The sequence below is a fragment of the Hirundo rustica genome, chromosome 5 (assembly GCF_015227805.2).
Source record: "Hirundo rustica isolate bHirRus1 chromosome 5, bHirRus1.pri.v3, whole genome shotgun sequence".
Taxonomy (NCBI): Eukaryota; Metazoa; Chordata; class Aves; order Passeriformes; family Hirundinidae; genus Hirundo; species Hirundo rustica.
The window spans coordinates 71,965,353-71,978,557 of NC_053454.1; the positions used below are offsets into that span (position 1 = coordinate 71,965,353).

At 45.3% G+C, this 13,205-nt stretch overlaps 1 protein-coding gene across 6 annotated transcripts in view; it reads left to right on the forward strand.

The window, feature by feature from the left end:
• MAML3 (mastermind like transcriptional coactivator 3) overlaps positions 1-13,205 on the forward strand; it is a 232,396-nt gene that overhangs the window by 101,334 nt on the left and 117,857 nt on the right. The gene's annotated exons all lie outside the window — the stretch shown is intronic.

The following is a 13,205-nucleotide window of genomic DNA, read 5'->3' on the forward strand; positions in this document are numbered from 1 at the left end:
CAGTTGTGAAGGATTCCTGTGCCACTTTCTGCAGGAAGAAGGGAGGGAAAGAAGGGATTATCCGTCATTGCTGGCATACTTTGCTTTTTCGGTAATGAATAATTACTACCTAAGCAGGGCTCTTAGCAGAGGCTTCTTTCTTAAGAGTTTAATGAATCCTCACTGTGCATTGTGGTGAGGATCCCTCTTTTCATTCTATGCACAATGAGCAAATTCTAGCTGAAAATCCCAATAGCTCCTGCACTCTGCCCGTTGAAACTTCCCCCTGCTGTTCAAGCAGGTATGGAATACCCTGCCTTCTGTCCCAGGCTGCTGCTCACTGATGAGGTAGCCCTAGAATAGATGAGGAGGAATCTTGGCACCTGGTTTGCAAAAGCAGCTCGGTGGTACAGATCCGCACTATATTAATTTGCTGGTTTATTATCGTTTGAAAAGTAAGACATTTTCTGCAGTTAACTTTCTGCAGTCAGGGAAAGGGTTGCTAGGGAATACAGAATTAGCTGCTACAAATTCCTCTCAGACTGTTCTGTTTGGTAATTTCTTAAAAATTTATTTTTCTTGTGGTGATTAAATACATTGAAGACATTTTTGAGTATGTTCCATCTTGCTAACAGATCCGTACGATCAGTCAGTGTTGCTGTGGAGCTGTGTGCCCTACAACAGAAGGGAGGCTGATTCCTGAGGGGTGAAAATTTGGTCTCAAATGCCCAGAATTCCAGTTCTGAGAGCAAAGGACCATCCAGGACATGAGGTCTGGTCTAACTTGCTGCTTTTATTGCCAGTTAGAGAACTGATTTCCTCTGTCAAGAGTATTCCTTTTGGTTTAGCCCCTTAAAGGGAGGGTATAGTCCCCTAAAATTAAGGGTATAATTTTAGCTATTCCAAACATGGCATTTTATCTCTTTGGAATTCATCCTTTTTCTGTATAGGAATAGGAAATAAATAACCTCTACAGTTAAAGCAGCAGAACAAGGTTTAGTTATTCAGAAATCAAAATGCAAACCCCAAACCTTCACCCCTCTCCTAATCCTTGAAAGGAGGAGTTGTGGTTTAGGATACCTGAGACAAACTAAGAAATGTTTGCCCCAGTCTTACACTCTCTGAAATCTGTGGCAAAATTTTTACTTTCCCTCATTTTAAAATTGGGCAGAGGTCAATATCTTGAGCTGATGATAGTGATGAGGAGGCCAAATCACCTTGGCTCATGGGTCAAGCCTGGGAAGTAATGTCAGGAGACAGGTGAGCTGTTACACAGACCTCTGGGAGCCAGTCTGTACAGTGGTAACACACTTAGTTTCCTGCGACAGATCACTCTTGGAGCAGTGTGGGGTCCCTCCACGTGAACTGCTGGCCCTACGGATGGCCATAGCATTTCCAAGTTGTATTGTTTTATGGGAAAGAACGTGCTTACTCCTGAGCAAATATTTATTTTAGCGTTTTAAGCAGGGTGGCAAAGAAGGAACAAGCTGGTTTGCTTGTTGACTTTGAGGATTTTTCTGATACCAGCCTCTTCTCCCCTCTTGTCTGTGGGTAGCCTGTGGTATCAGGGTGGTAGCCCTCGAGCTGCCGAGTGCTAAGTGCATTTGATCAGTATCATTAGCAGCCCCAAGTAATTGATTATCATCCCTAGCTGAGTGTTCAGAGCAAGCACACAGCCAATGGCAGTCACTTAATATGTCATGTCTGCATGTTCTTGTCCTCCTGAGATCTATCAGCTGTGTAGCCTCTGACCCCATCAGCAAAATCACTGGTGGCTGCCTCTTATTTACTGTGTACCCATTATGTCACCTGTATTAACCAGCTCGACTGGCTGCAGTGAACATGGAAGAGGGATTTACAGCAGCACTGGCAATTTGTAGGTCTTATTTTAGTCTTCCTTTTTATGCATATCTAAGCCTGGATTTTTGTGGGAAAGGGGGGGGGGGCAGTGCCTTTAAATGTACACTGTTCAATTATTTTTTGGTGTTAGTATTAATTGCAAGACTCAAAATAGGTTGATTAGGATAAGACCTCACAGGGATGTTTATAATTCAGATTTTGGAGATGTGACTAATGAATAACAACCACAGCTAATCAGTTCTCAAAACTGATGGTAATGAGCAGAAAAGGGGGAGGAAGCCAACCTGGATCTCTGCTAATGTGCTACAGTGGAAGACAGCAAGGTCTCTTGACATGTGTTTGGTTTAGATGGAATTCTTGATCTTCCACAGGAAAAGCCATTTTTTAAAAGCAGAGTTTGAAGATAATTTTAAATAACCAGTAGTCAATTACAGCCTTTAAAGTTAGGGCAGTGTTTAATTGTTTGAACTGTTCAGTGACTTGAGGATTCTTATGGTATCTTTGGGCTTTTTATTTATAAGTTGAGTTTTTCTGCATTCATAACTGTTACAGAAATGACAGCACTGAACACAGGAGTCCTTTATTCACAGAATTGGCATCACAGGGGCATTGACAGTGTGTTTTTTCTCTGTGTTCCCAAGATTTTTGACCTTGGTCGAGGTAATTTCTTAAAGATGAGTTGATGTAGTAAGTCACTTGCTATAATCTGATCAGTCCTCTGCCTCCGTGTGTGCGTTTATATAACCATGTTGTGAATTTGCTGTCCTGAATACGATAGAACTTGAAATGTATCAGAGGCTCCTGAACTGGAACTTCAGTCAGGAATGATCCTCATCTACACAGGAGTTGGTATAGTGTTGGTCTTGGAAACTGCCTTTCAAATCCTAGGCAGACATCTTCATGTCAAATCTTCCTGATTCTGCCGTGCACCATATCCTCGTAAGGAGAGAATTTCCTACCAGCTCTTCAGGTGGTGCATGTTAGTTTTGGGATTTTTTTGACAATGAAGGACACATTTGTTGTCAAAGAGCATTCTCTGCAGTTGAATAAATAATTCCATGTAACACTAGTGAGACTGCTTGTGGAAGGAGGGCAAGAGAAGAAATGGTCCTTGGCTGGTGAGGCACTTGTACACAGTTCAGTGCACTCAGGGAGGCTCTGCAGATGCCTGCTGCCTTTAAGAAAAAAAAAAAAGAAAAAACCCAAAACAAACAAACAAAAAAAAGACCAAACACAATTTCAGGAACTCAGTTCCGTCATTTGACAGAGCTGAGCTGCTGGTTTGTATAATTTGTCTTTAAATGATGCCATAGGACCCAACTCAGTGTGACTCTGAGGATGAGGTTCTTCTCTTGGCAGTGAGCAGTGTGGTTTCTAAGTAAAGCTAATGGTAGAAATTGGTTGAGTTTAATGTTTCAAGTACTGGGGCAAAGAGTACACTAAGGTCAAGGTTATTCCTGTTGCTTGTCCAGCATGAGGCTTTGGGGAAGTGGAGCAGGCACTTCTATGTGTCTCCTGCCCTTCTCTTTCTGTTCCCAGTGTTATCATTCACAAGATCTGACTCAGAAGCAGTTCAGCTGAAAACTTTCTTGTTTTGGGGTACAGTGAGTTTAAATCGGGGAGCACTGTGGTGCAGTCCATTGTGCAGTTCCATGAACATTACTGCTGGCATGGGACAAGGAAGTGGGGTTTCTCAGGGAACCTGAGAAACAGGCCTAGTATGTTGATACATGGCTGCATGGGTGTTTATGCATATCTCAATTTGAGAGACAGGTGCCTGCCAAGGAAGGCTGGAACCTCCCTTGGAATGGAAAACATGACCCCCTTCCCTCTGAATTATCATAACTTTGAAATTAAGGGGCTTTCAGGCACAGGTATGGGAAAAGGAATAACAGCTCTTTCCTAGAATACGTGTGTGTATAACAAGTCAAACGAGCAGCAGCAGCGCAGCAGCAGCAGCAGCCCCAGCGCAGCCTTCTCTGGCCGTGGGGCGCTTTCCCCTTGGGTGCAGTTCCGGGCACGGCCGCCAGGGGCGCTGTTGGCTCCCGGCCGGTCAGGGAGGGTGCGATGGTTCCCCCCGCGCCTGCAGGGGGCGCTGTGGCGCCAGCTCGCCCTCACGCGCTCATGGCGGCTGGGCTGGATGGTGAAAACGGCCTGCGGCAGGAACAGCAGGGCAGACTCACCCGTAGAAGCAAGAACGAGGTAGCAGAAACTCGGCAGCTGTGGCAGGAGCAGCGGTGTGTCCCGGTAGGCAGGGGGTACAAGCACTACAGCGTAGCAAAAAACCCTGAAGCAGCGGCAGAGGAGCAGTGGGGCTGGGCAGTGGCAGCCCGGCTCCCGAACATGGCCGGGAGAAGCTCCCTCAGAGGCGCTCGGGGCTCAGGGTCCTGGGGTTTCCCCTGAGACAGCCGAGTGGATGGTGAGGGTCTTCTGTTTAGTAAGGCTGAGTGTTAATAAGGTGCCAGTGCAACTTCCGGTCATACGAGCAGAGCTCCACTCCCACTAGAAGAAGACAGCAGGAGATGGAACCCCAGAGCGGTGGTGAATTCTCCCCACAGCGACCACAGCCTGTCTCCCTTCTGACGCTGACAAGCAAGAGAGAGGGACGCAGAAAGAGAGAGAAGCTGTGCCTAGCCCCTTCCCCTAGCCCAAATCTCGACATGTCTCTGTCCCTGCAAGAGAAAACCCCCAGGCAGAGAGAGTAGCCAGCTGCTCCCTTCCCCTGAGCCTGGCGGCTTCTTTCGTCTCTCCATACTGGTCATTGTTGTCTCTTAGCAGCATATAGGAGAAAATTCCTTGAGAGAAAGAAGCAAAAGGAAAAGTCCCAAACCCCAACAATGCTCAAAAAAGACAGGGCAGTCAGTTTACAAAAATTTTTATCAGCAATGACATTTTCTGCTTTAGAAGCATTTTAATGAATAATTCTGTTTTCTACAGAAAGTTGAGCCCTTTGCTGATCAAACAACTCTAAGCAGCTTTCTGTCTCTTAAGCATTTCACATGCACAAGTATACATTTATCATCAGTCAATATATAATAGAGATGTAGAATATTCTCAAGTCACCAGGAGTTTTGCAAAAGCCCATAGCTTTTTATGGTTCCCTGAATTTAATAGTTAGAGTCCCTTTGGATGACAGTGGCCACCACAACATCTCTGTTTTTGCCCGGTGTTGGTGGCGTGATGTGGCCATTGACTCCTGCGGGGGGGTTCACAGCACTTGATGGAAGTTGTATCAGTCTTGTAAGACTTCTGGGTAACTTTTACACAGTTCTGTCGATGTTCTGCATTATTGCTAGGGTTCAGAGGCCCTAGCATTAACCCATTGTTTGGCATTGGTGCCAACTGCAGTACGGCTTCCTTTGGGTGTTGGGACTGCATGTTCCTAACTCTTCCATAGCCTCAGCTTTAGGTTTTGCAGCAGCAGCTTGATGATGTGGAGACAGCTCCAGCATCACTGGGTTCTTCACTGGCTGAAGTTTTTCATGAGAAAAAACCTCATTGTTCACGAGGCTTTTGTGGATGTACATCACTTAAGTCCACATCAGTTCCTTGATATGAAGACGTGTGTGTTACAGTCTTTTTTTTTAAAGTTGCTAGAAATGCCTGTGCCTGAATTAAGGTGCAAACGAGATCATATGCCAAAGTCAATAGTTTGGAGTTTATTTAATAGTAAATATGAGAGAGAGAAGAAGGAAGAGAAGAAAACAGAAAGGAGGTGAGGGAACAGAAAGAGAGTGACAGAGACAGATTGAAGAAAATATCACCACTCCACGGATCTCACTGCCATCCCAATGACCCTCTCCAGCTGGTCTTCTTGCACAGAATGGATTAATACACACTCAGGCCAGGTGGGAATGCCCAGGGTGGGGGAGAGCAGTTTAACAGAGTCTCTTGCAGCAGACTCTGGATCTGCCGCATCACTTTGCATCGTGTGCAGTGCTGTGGTGCAAGGCCTCAGGAAGGGCTCTGGGGAGCGCTTCGGGGGTCTCTGATGGATTATGGCACCTCCTCGGCTGCCCCTCATGGGAACGTCCCGTGGATGTGGCCTGTGGGGTTTCACAGCTGGGCTGGTTTGTGTAAGGAAGATCGGGTGTTCGCTGCCTCTGACCAGAGGTTATGCCCGAAACCTCCTCACCCCACCCTTGGTTGAAAGGAGGCGGGAGGGGGGGAACTGTGTAAACCTGGCCTCTGTGGGCTGTGGTCTCCTCCACCCCAAACCCAGCCAGGGATGATTCTCTGCTGTGTTTGGCTTTCTTGTGGGTGCATTCCTTTCCCTCAGCCTTGTTTGTTTCTCCCTAGACCTGAGATGATTGAACAATAGCACATCACCTTTATCTTATCTAGGTGGCTTTAACTCACAGTCCAAAGTTCCAGTCAGGCATCTTCAAGGAGGGGTGGGATTCTGTGGTTGTAGCTTCTTTATACGGTTTTTGCTATAATGGACAAAACTCCTTCATAACAATGTTTAAGGCATGAAACGTTTCAGTCCCTGACAGTGTATGATCTTCATTACTGGAACATGAAGATCATGTCCTAGGAACTGTAGGGACAGGAATGTATATGTTAGGAATGGGGGGAAGAAGGAGCAGTCTTTCTTCTTTTGCTTCAGCTGCAGGCTCTAAGGAAGAGAAGGCTTTTCTTCATTCTTTGAACCCCTCCTTTAATTTATTTGCTGCCAGCCCTGGCAGAATAATCCCACTGAACAGTTAAAAAGCATATGTTTTATATTGTAGCTGTCATCTTCTCAAGAACAGAGGTGTGAGGGACAGAGCAAACTCATGCAGGAAGCCCCTTTGTGAATGCACAGGGTTTTAATTTCTTACAGTGGTTTGAATGGGCAAACACTGCCTGAAAGGGAGCAGTGCAGCCAGCATTACACTGTATGCAGGAGGGAAAGGGAGGAGAGATGGAGATGCAGGTCATTTAGTCATTTCTCTGCTCAGCCAGCTTCTTCCTCTGCCAGGGCAGGCAGCTGGTACTGGCAGGGGTGAAGGCCCAAGGGCCCTGTCATTCGTGGAACCATAGGATGGTTTGGATTAGCAGGGACCTCAAAGACCATCTCTTTCCAACACTCCTGTCACAGGCAGGAACACTTCCCACTAGACACAGGTTGCTGAATGCCCCATCTGACCCGGCCTTGAACACTTCCAGGGACAGGGCATCCACAGCTTCTCTGGGCAAACTGTTCCAGTGCCTCACCACCTTCACAGCAAAGAATTTCTTCCTGACTTCTAATCTAAACCCACGCTCTTTCAATTTAAGGTATTTGTGTGAAAATTGCCTTGCGATTTAGGGACTAAGAACATCCAAAAAAATGAAGTCATTAGTGGTTGTAGCCCCATCAGGCTCGCTCTCAGCCATGAGTCTGTGATATAAACCAGGGGTCTTCCAAGAACAAAACATCTTAATACAGGCAGAAAAGATATCGATTGACTTTGTCTAAAGCAGTTACACTTAACACCGTAGGGAATTAAAGTGATGCAGAGTTTTGCACAGAGCATCTTGGCATGTAGCTCAAATTAATATAATTAATGAATCCTTGCAGTCACCACCTTCTTTTAAACCAAGAGTCGATGGAACAAGAAAGAGAAGAACATTTTTAACATGCTTTTCACAAGCCTGCATTAAGCGCTGAAATTTGTATCTTTGCACCCATGTAAGGGGCTGGATGTTTATATGATGCATGTAAATGAGCAATAAATGGTGACATTAAAGACAGTCTATGTCCCTACAAACAACTCTCAGCTCAAGTCTAGTAACAAAATAGAGCTTCTTTTATCTCAGTCTCATTTAAGGCCAGACTAGTAAAGCCGTGTTTGCAACGGTGTTTCTGTCTGTGACATTTACTTGGCTTGCTGGTATTGTGTGAGAGGGGCTAAATGCTTCTGTATTGGCAGTAAAGTGTGATAATCAATCGAATTAAGGTAGTTCACTGGAAACAGCATGCTTTCCCTAGTCTGAGTAGTCCCATGAGAATTTTTCCAAAGTTCAGTGTATGATACTATGCTCTCGAAATGGGGGCAGCACAATCCTTTTTTTTTTTTTTTTTTTTAATGTCTCCTTTTCCAAGCATGCAGTGAAAAGCAGGTTAAATTTGGCCATGCAGGCTGGCCAAGGGAACTGGCTGGGGATAAAGCCGGGGTGTGGAGTGGCTTCCTGGGGTCCAGGCAGCACTGAAGAGGAAGGTGGCAGCAGGGCACCCAGCAGGGATGCCGGGAGGGTTGTGTCCAGCCAAAAGGGTGGCCATGGAATGACGCAGGCCACATTCCCGCTGGCACGTCACCTCAGGCTGGGATGTCTCACTGGGCCCTGCTGCTAGAGCCAGAGGATCCTTTTCCACGGTTTTCAGCTTGGTTTGAGGAAATGCTCCATAAGCTGCACTTTTAAAATAACCCTTGGCTGGTGTCTGCACTAGCTCTCCTGGCAGATGCCTTTGTGTGAGTGCACAGATCTGGTTAGAGGGAATCTATTCCACACAGTATTTAGGCAGTACCTTTGCTGTCCATGTTTTATTTTCCTTGCCAGTAGCAACAGAGAGACTGCTTGTTTTGTGCTTAAATCCTCTTTGTACTCTTTATTCTCTGAAGGAGCTGGATAAAAAAATTAATCTTTGGAGGTAGTTAACCACTGGAGCAGATTTTTATTTTGGCTAATTCTGTTTCGGTATCAAAATATGTACTTGGATGACAGGACTAGAGAATCCCTAAACTGAATAGATGGATTTTTATTCCTAAGTGGAAAAAACTGCATTTCAGATTCTAAAAGGATGTAGGCCTTTGGCATCTGACTACACCTGGGTTACATCTGATATTAGTGTGCGTAACCGGGAGCAGAGGAAAGTCGCAGTATCTGAAGCAGTAATTTACTCTGCTTCAGCCCTGAAAGAGTTTTATCTGTCTATAAATAGGAAGGCACAGAAAGCTGAAGAACCTTTCAGAAATATTTTTGTTCTACGGCATGACCAAGAAAGAATTACAGTCATTAGGACGTATTTTGCTGGAAACGACAAATTCATTTACGTAAATTGTGGGCTCGCCTTTTAAAATTTCTTGTGAACAGTGTTGCACAGTGATCTCTGTGAATTCCAAATGCACACTGGGGACAGAGAAGTGCAAACGCAGCCTCTTGTTTTTCTTTGATAGTGGTTCCCCTTTTTTTCTATTTCTAGCAGAAGAGCAGATGAATTCAGGGTGTTCTAAGAAACGTTGGTGGTTTGGCTGATACTGCCCCATTACATGCCTTTGGAATAAGCTTGCTCTTCCTCAACATGAAACATCAGTAGATGAAGTACGGCTGAGGCAAAAACTTGGACTTTCATCGGTGTGCAAAAAGGCAATTCTATATGAACATGAACAAATGCATTTAAATACCTGTTAAATATTCCTGATGCTGAGCAGCAAAACTACTATGGAAGATAACTGCAGGGAGATTTATTTGTCAGCCTTTTAGAGGGACACGTAACAAAAGATCTACTTATTTCGCTTGTCCATCAAAATATGACTTGCCTTGAGTGGAATTTTGCAACTCTGCATTAGGACAGGAACAGACCGATGCTGGGGCTGCCTTGGGAATTGCATTACTTTAATGTAACTCATGCTGGGGGGGAGGTGTCTTGTTTATGCTTTGGTTTATTGCTTTTAGCTGGTGTGAGTAGAAAAAGGCACCCACAAGACGATGATTTACGCGGTTCTGCTGACGGTAATCCCATTACTTTGCCAGATATTTTTCATCTCTTCACCTCCCGCCCCTTGAACTGAAACTTCCTTTGCCGTGAGTCGGAGCAGAGCCTGGTGTGATGAGCAGGTGTGGCTTGCAGCGCAGATGCGCTCCCCAGCTTCCTGCAGGCACCCAGGATAAATGGAAAGGAGGAGGGAAGGGCTGCTCTGTGTGTGTAAATGCGAGGGAGGGAGGGAGGGAGAGAGAGAAAAAGAGAGAGCATGTAATTTTCTGGCACGTAAATCCTGGAGAACAGTGAACAATATGGACTGCTCTCACTCCCAGTGCAAGGGGAAGAAAAACACAGTGACTGCAGTCACATAGGACAGAATATTGTCACAGTAGAAGAGCGGCTCTTGTGCTTCTTGCCGCCACCTGTGCCTGGAGTAAGAGAAGCCTCTGTCCCCCCCCAGTACAGTCTTGGGCTTCAAGGAGAATTTGGTATGTGCAGGTTGGCAGCATCACCTCTCCTTCTCCTCAGACAACCTGTACAAAGCCTTTCAGGTTCCCCTGTGGACTGTGTACGTGGCTCCTGCATGCTCCTGAGATGCCCTCCGTGTGCATGGGGCGGGCTGTGTTCTGGGTAGCTTGGGCACTCCTGATGAGGCAAAGGTCGCACAAAGGGACAGGAGATGAGTTTCCCTCCCTCGTACATGCTCAGGCACTGCAAACAGGGAGCCTAAGTCTGCCAACCTGCTTTCTGTCCACTGGGAGGGTAAAATGGCTTCTTTCCTCGGAGATTTCAACTTAGACTTCCGTCTTTCTGGAATCCTTTATGAAGTGGAGGGAATGTTTTAGTTGACTGTAAAACCCAAGCTAGAAGGGCAGGCCTGTAAGTCCTCAGCTTGGCAGGAGCAGAGTTGACTGATGGGGAAGGGTCACTGACTTTGCAGAAGGAGACTTGTGCGTGTGTTACTGTGATCACCTCAGGCCTGGAAGTGCTGAAGTGGAGCTCAGAGGGGAGCTGGGCAGCTCTGTCAGCGAGTAATTGGGCAAAAGAGAGAAAGGATTTGTGAAGGGGAGCCATCAACAGCATTGAAAGCAAACAAGCAAGTGTCAGTGTTTTGGATTTCTTTGTGTTAGGAGAAATTCCCTAGGCCAAGCAGCTCCATTTATACATTCTTGTTGTAATTGCACAAGCCATGAGACTGGTTTATGCAATTTGGAAAACAAAAACAAGACAGAAAGCCTTGGGGTGGGGGGGTGGGGGGGAGGAGGAGGGGGAAGGGGAGGTGCAGGGCTGTCCTTTACTTCTCTGGAAAGAGTAGTCAATTCTGAACTTTTGTTCATTTGCAACAATGCATAGGGGTTGTGCAATGACTGCCTGAATGTTAAATTATAGCACTTGTTTTACTCTTTATGTCTGTGTCTTGTATGACGCAGTTTGTACTAGCAACATCTGAATGTTTTGGCTTACTTTGAAAGGCTAGAAGAGTTAAGGGTCTTTCATGAAATAAAAGAAAATCCTGAAAATAGCCTTCTGTGATTTCTGAATTGTATTCTTGGTGGTATTAGCATATAGCTGGAGTTAATTCATTTGCATTAGTGAAAAGTTCAAGCGAGAGCAGAATTAGGCCTTTTTGAAAACCAAGTCGGAGTCATATCTGATGCAACTCCATCTTGGCTTTGAACGCGGAGCCTGTCACGTTGCTTGTGAACCTGGAGATGTGGATGTGTCACATTCATCCCAAACAGAAGCTGTGTCACATACCAAAGAAGAAGGTTGTCCTCAGAGTTGGACTGGGGCCCCTGGCTTTCCAGTCATTCCAGTAGTGGGCAGAGATTTACTGAGGTGACCCAGCCAACTTTATTCTGCACAGTGGCTTGAGGCAGAGACTTGTCCCTCCTGTCCTCCATTCACAATCCACAGAGCCCATGCTGGGCTGGGCTGTTCTACTTTCAGAGCAGTCTGGTTCCCCAGGCTCTCTTGCAGCTTGTCTCTGGCCCGATATAGGCATAGCTTTAGATGATTGAGGATGTGGGTTTGTGTTTTGTGGATAATGAAGGGGTGGTCAGCAGTATTGTGGGATCTGAGCTCATAATTGCCATGGATTTCAGAAGAAACTGGGTGCTCAGCTTGCATAGGCACTTTGGAAGTCCCAGGAGGTGCTCTAGTGAGGCCTTCTGTCATGGTTTGACACTGGCCAAACACCAGGCACCCACAAAAGCTGTTCACTCACCCTCTCTTCCTCTCAGCTGGGCAGAGAAAGGGGGAAAAATTAAACTCTGTTCAGGAGCTGACATGAAGACCGGGGGAAAGCACTCCAAGGTCAAAACAGGTTCAAATTTGAAGGTATAAAACAAATTTATTATTTACAGAGTCAGAAGGGGACAATGAGAAGTAAACCAAGCCTTTAAAATGCCCTTTTCCCCTCAGGCCTTCTGTCCCTTGTACTGACGGCGCAGGGAGACAGGGCATGGGGGTTTTGGTCAGTTCATCACTTGAGATCTTCTTTTGTTCATTCAGGGGAAAGAGTCTTTTCTCTGCGATGATGTGAGTCTCTCCCATGCTATAACAGTCTTCCCAAAAGTGCTGTTCTGTGGGTCACTCCTCCATGGGATGCAGTTCCCTAAGGATAGGCTGCTCTAGTGCGGAAGGGTTCTGAATCGCATTAAGTGAGGAGAAAGTCAGCTGTAACCCACATTGGGTTCAGCTGCCTGCAGTTGAGGGCACACAGTTTGGAAAGTCTTAACCTGATTTTTACAAACAGAAAAGCACTACCCAGAAAGGCCGTGCCAAGTCAACACACCTTCAAGGAGGAATTCTTTCCTCTCCTGGGTTATCCCAGTTATCCTGTGTCTGATGCAGAAGGGTAGATAACCCATGCAAACTTGTAGCAAAATTATAAATCTCCCTAGCTGTAAACATGTAATATTTTTTTAAATCTTTGAGACTATGTCTCAACAAGACACTGAACATTATTTTTAATCATACTGTCGTGCTTTAGGTGTATTTGCATTAAATGTCAGGTTCTTCATTTATTTCTGTTTAGGAAAAGAATAAGAAAAAGGGAACTAGACCTTCCTTAAAGCATGTCTTATTGGGCATTATGTTCATCATGTCAGTCCTGACCTGAATTTTCTCTAAACTGAATAGTTACAATCCCTAAAATCCTTCCTCAGATGGAAACTTCTCCATGCCTGCAATAACATGTATCCTTTCTGAAATGAGGCAGCAAGTATTTGAATGGGAAATGTTCATGAAAACTTTACTTACCCCTTTAATTTTTTTTTTTAAATTTCCTTGTGTTAACACATTCTTCCATCCTGTTGTTTTGTTTGTTTGCCACTTCTTTGTCCTTCTGTGTAGAGCAGGTGTTTTCACTCAGCTGCCTACAGCGATGCTGAAGAATTTTTCAGGGCAGTTAGAGTTAAGATAACATCCATCAGCAGGCAGGAGGAAACCACAGCTCTTTATGTGCATTACCTTGCATTTATCTATACTGAATTTCAGCTGATCAGAGAATATTTCCTCAACATCTATGGAAATTATATAGTTATTGACTGAGGGGAAAAGAGAGGATAGAAATTAAATGGTCACAACATTTGTTGAATATTTGCTAGCAGAGAGGGAGGGCTCCTTTGAAATGAGACCAGTTTCTCATAACCTCATTTTTCTGTGCTGTTCTTTCTCTCTCTCTCTCTCTCCA